The sequence below is a fragment of the Ictidomys tridecemlineatus genome, chromosome 12 (assembly GCF_052094955.1).
Source record: "Ictidomys tridecemlineatus isolate mIctTri1 chromosome 12, mIctTri1.hap1, whole genome shotgun sequence".
Classification (NCBI taxonomy): domain Eukaryota; kingdom Metazoa; phylum Chordata; class Mammalia; order Rodentia; family Sciuridae; genus Ictidomys; species Ictidomys tridecemlineatus.
The window spans coordinates 25,151,789-25,157,229 of record NC_135488.1 but is presented as its reverse complement, the minus strand read 5'-3'; positions in this window follow the sequence as shown (position 1 = coordinate 25,157,229).

Below are 5,441 nucleotides of genomic sequence, written 5' to 3'. Positions count from 1 at the left end.
TGGTGTTACAGAGCCTGAGCAGATCTTGACAACCAGGGGTGTCCGCATGGCCAGGGGCACTGGAGGGAAACCTGTGCTGGTCTCATTAAGGTCTGTGTCTGGGTGATGTCTCAGGGAGATAACCCCCTGGCCTGGCTCCCAGGGATGGTGGGAGTGGTTTTCCCCATCCTTCCTCTGGAGGGCCTGTGAATGGTCTACCTCAAGCTTGTGAGTGTCAAAGGGCTCCCATCTCAGTGTCCAGTCATAAGGATGTTAATAGCTTCATTTTTTAAATTTCTTTTCCTGGGTGTCAATCAAATCCAGGCTTTGTACATGCTGAGCACACACTCTACACCAAACCCTGCGTCATCTTCTCAAACCAGGAACAGCAGAACTTTAAAAAGATATTGCTGTGAATACTTTTTTAAAAAGTCAGAATTCTTTGCTGCCCCAGTATGATCTTTCTGAGGTTTAATAGGACTTTATTTTTTTAAACATATATTTATTTTTTTCTTTTTCTTCTTTAGGCATAAAAGACAGTAGAATCTATTTTAACATTTACATAAGGTAAAGAATTTTCTTAAAGTTGATGTGCATGCACTGAAAAAGCTAGAAACAAATCAACTCTTATTGATACAAGATGTTTTTACCTAAAACAGAATTCTAAGAGTATACTGGGAAACTATTTATTGCTCAATATTAAAGATGCTTGATGGAAAAATAATTGATATTAATAGTTTTTCTATTAATATTTTATTACATATGTTAAAGAAAAATGTATAATGTGTCAAAAACATAGATAGTGCATCTTAGGTTTTGGTAATGTGCCCTGGTGAAGTGTCCTCCTGCCCTGGAATGCGTGAGACTCCAAAAGTGATCCATTCTTACAGCAGTGAATCCATCTCTAAGGATATGGTTCTGCATCAACTTTTAATTCAAGCATTTCTTTTCTGTTTGGATAATTTTTAACAGCTTTATAGAACTATGATTGACCATCTGCATACAGTTGGGAATCTTTTGACCCTATGAATACGTGATGCATTTTTAAGATTAACTTGCCTGACCAGTAAGAGACACCCATTCAAAACAGGCAGGAAGATGGCTTCTGTTTACAGTGGATAGCTCAGGCAGTCAATTAGCTTATCAGACTATTTTTCTTTCTGAAGTCTATGGAAAGGGCTAAATAGCTGGTCAGTGTGTGTATGTTCTCATCTCATCGATGCAGAATCAGAATGTGAATCATCACACAGGGAGGCAGCAGTCCTGGTCCTAAGGAAAGGCAAACAAAGTCTCTAGAAGCCCCTTTGGCTGGTCGGTGTTAGACACTGTTTAAAATCACATCACCCTTAGTGACAAGCAGGAGAACGTGCACGCACGTGTGTATGTGTTTGGGCGCGTGCGCATGCTTACCTGCACAAGTCTTCTTTCCCATAACATTTGGAAGCCTGTGGGATATCTATGTCTTCTTTCATCAAGAAATAATGCACTTTTTTAATCCTACAAAAACACTCATAGGGCTCCAAGATATTTATGTGTGCACGTGTGATATTCTTGTGTGTGTGTGTGTGTGTGTATAATATACAAAAGAATGTTGAGCTGAGCACATTGGCACACGCTTGTAATCCCAGCACTTGGAGGCTGGGGTAGGAGGATTGCAAGTTCAAAGCCAGCCTCAGCAACTTAGCAAGCCCCTGTCTCAAGGCGGGGGGTGGGGGGTGGGAGAGGGGGGACTGGGGATGTTGCTGAGTGGTTAAGCTCCCTGAGTTCCGTCGTACCCACCTCCATAAGAATATGTAATGCAACTATGTTTGAATAGAAAAAAAAATGAGTACTATCAGAATGATAAGTTGCTTGTTAAGAAGAATACAACTCTGTGTCCTGACAGGGGGTAAAGTCCAGAATATATTGGCTGAAATGTGTCCACCATGAGTTACATGAAAGCCTTGTGACTGGTTTTCAGTTCCATGTATGTATAGAGATCTACCTTAAGTAGATTTGAAAGACATGGATAATTCACTTGTCAGATTTCGCCTCAAAAATCCCTTCAATCACCCACCAAGTGGCTTAAATATAATTTGGGGTTTCTATACTTGGATTTGTGTGCATATACTCATATGTATATTTGGACAGACGGAACCTTTATTGATGTGTAAATATGCCACGTAAGCCATGTACATATTCTGTTCAGTGCTTTCTTATTATCCTTCCTCAAATGAGAACCTGTATTTGAGTTCTAGAAAATGCAGTGTGCACGTGGCCAGCTCTGCTGCAGGATCCTTGGTCCCAGGGGACCCACCAGGAAAGGCACCTATGGCTCTGTTGATGGTGGCAACCTCTAGGGAGCCGGGCTGGAGGTGGAGGGGCAGGGCTCCCCTCCGTGCCTGATGCATTCCCACAAGGAAAAAGCAGTTTAGTTCCTGTGCTGACGTTTTCTCCCTTCCAGAACCTTCTCTTGGAGCTGCCTATGTTTCTGATGCCCAGTACAACAGGAACGTTCCATTCCAAACTTCCCCTCAGGCTATCAGGTAATTTAATCATCTAGATGTCCACTTGTCCACCTTAAGTTCTAGAGGTTGAGACAAACCTGGAGGCATTCTTTCTACAGAAACTTTTCAGAGGGGTCTAGGTATGGCACATAATTTGGGTAAAACCCAAGAGTGTTTTGTTCTGTGGTGCTGGGAGTCGACCCAGAGACGGGCCTGTGCTAGGCAAGCACTCCACCATGGAGCTGCAGCCCAGCCCCTGAGCCTGGTGGTTTGGGTTAAGTTCTAAGAGCACAGTGTCCCACATGCAGGGAGCATCCGGTCAGTTAAGAGCAGATCGGGGGTAATGGACACCACCAGGGCCAGGAGATGGAGTGCCCAAGCTGGACGCACATGGCCACCTTTCTTCCTAGCAAACGTTACCTGGACTGCAAAAGAGGGCTTCTCTTTTCCCTTCTGTCACATCCTAATGCTACCCACACATTCACTCCTTTCCTGGGAATCCATCCTTTTCTATCTCCCCCTAAAGTTTTAACTAAGACCAAGCCCTTGGCTAGAGTAAGGAAAAACCCTCTCTTACATCAGCGCTCGGTGTCAGGGTCTCCAATAGCAACAAACACCTCATGTGCCCAGACTGCCAAGCAGGAGTGGGGGACTGTCCCACCCTGCAGGGATCTGGTGTGTGGCAGCCACATCTGTCCTGAGTATACCGCGTTGAGACAGGCTGTGCACATTTTCACATTGGACTCAGCCACGCCCACATGGCATTAGGTCACTGTAACTGAGGGTTCACCTTGTCAGTCTCTGGTTCAGAGTGTTCTCTTATTACTGTCACAACAACTCGGTGAAGAAGGTGCTAAAGCTGGCTGTCCACCAAGTGTGCTTTGAGATATGATCATCGTCTTGATGTTTTCTGTTAGTGTTTTATAGTTTGAGCTAAAGTGATATCACCCCTGCTCCTGAGAACCTAAAGGGCATGTGACCCATCAAGAGTCTTATTTATTTATTTGTTTATTTACCCGTTTATTTGGCAGTGCTGGGGATGGAACCCAGGACCTGGTGCGTGCTGGGTACTGCTCTACCACTGAGCTGCCGTCCCAGCCCCGGCCCCTGTTCATCTTAGCACAGAAGTTTGAGTGTTATATAACTCCTGCTCAGTGGTTAGAACCACCTTTACTGTTTTTCCTCTCCAGACTTTACCATTTTCATAATCACTGGGCCATGCGGATGGCCACATACTTCTTCATCTGTGTCAACCTCTCTCTTGCCCTGTTTGAGGAACTGGTGCTGTTTCTGCTACCGTTCTTGGTAAGCATTAGATAAAAGATGTTCAACCAGACCTTGTCACCAGTGAGTGGGGCCCCTTGCTTCTCCCTTGTTTTCCTCAAATGTCAACAAATAGGAATTTGACTTTATTTTTTTCTTGCTGGGGCTTCAGAGAATTCTGCTTGTTGGCTAATGTGCCAATCATAAGGATTTTGAGGGCAATGGAACTTCAGAATAAGCTGCTGAATTTGTAAAATGAATCAATTTTTAAATCCCGTCAATATGATGTATCAGGGTAAGCTACAACAAATATATGTTTATTCAGTGCAACGTGTTTGTTTCCTTCAAGAAAATGTTTCCTGATACATATAGGCCAGGAGCCAAAACCTGGAGACTTTCTCAGTTAAGAGAAGCCAGGAACTTTGTGTTTCATTGGAGAGTTTCTGCCTAAATCTCAGAAGCTAAACCTCAATGACACGATCTGATAGTGGGTTTATTGCAGAATGTCCCCCATTCCTAAAATGATAGTATGGACCATATCCCGCTAGGCCAAGGGTACTTTTGGCTTCTGCCTTCTATTTGATGATATTTTCCCCTCTCTGCTCCCCCCAGCTCACTCTTGAAAGGCCTTCTGTTCTGCCAGCCATAGTGACATCTGCTGGCAGACATGGGAAGTCACAAATCTGGGGGACCCTCTCAACCAAACTTTGTTAATGCTGCCATTTATCACAGGGGCAGGGGTGCGGGCTCTGGAGGGCTGGGCATCCTGTCATTTCTCCCATACCCTCTCCCAAAATAGCAACCATGTCTCAAGCAGCCAGTTCCCACCTTCCATTCACAGAACTGAAAGTCAGGCAGATGTGAACCCCAATGCTAGCGTGGGCCCTGGAGAAAAAGCCACCACTCCAGGTGACAATAGACTTGACTGGATGCTTGGGGACCGAAGCAAGGCAGTTCTCACCCACCTCTGCACCCTCCTCATTTTTAGCAGGCCTCTGCCTGCGGCTAGGAGAGGAATGGAGCTCTGTCCCCCACCTGGCCCCGCTGTCTCAGCGCTGCTTTAGGGGCAAACTTGCAACTAGGTGAGTTGAAAGGGTTTATTCCAACTCAGAGTTTCTTTTCTTCTGATCTAACACAGGAGATGTCCACTTTGCATTTCTGAGAAGTTCATGGTGTCCTAAGAACTACACTTCACTTTGGCTACTCAAAGTGGGGTGGCTTGGTCAGCAGCACCAGCATCCCCGCTCAGAGCTTGTCAGAAACACTGCCACTCAGAGGTGCTGGAGTTTTGCACTGATAGAAGCCACCTTTGAAACAAGCCCCAAGGCCATACCTTCACACACCCAAGTTCATGTGCTTGTACTCCACACTGGGTTCCTCACCTTGGCGCCCTTGGCCCATCAGGCCATATCCTTCTTAGTCTGTAGAGGTCTTCCTCCTGCAGTGTAGACATTCAGCAGCACCCATGGCCTCTACCTGAGTTTTGCACCAGCACCCCTGACTTGTGATAACATAAAAGGTCTCCAGGCATTGTCAAATGACCCAAGGGGAGGGGGAAAGTCACCTGTGTTGAGACCCATCATCTTCAGGGTCACCTGAGACCTTGTTACAAATGCACATTCTCAGACTCCGCACCAGATTGGCAAAACCAGGAACTCCAGTGGGGCCCAGGAAATTGGTTAACTCTCTGTGAGACACAGGCACTCTGAGATG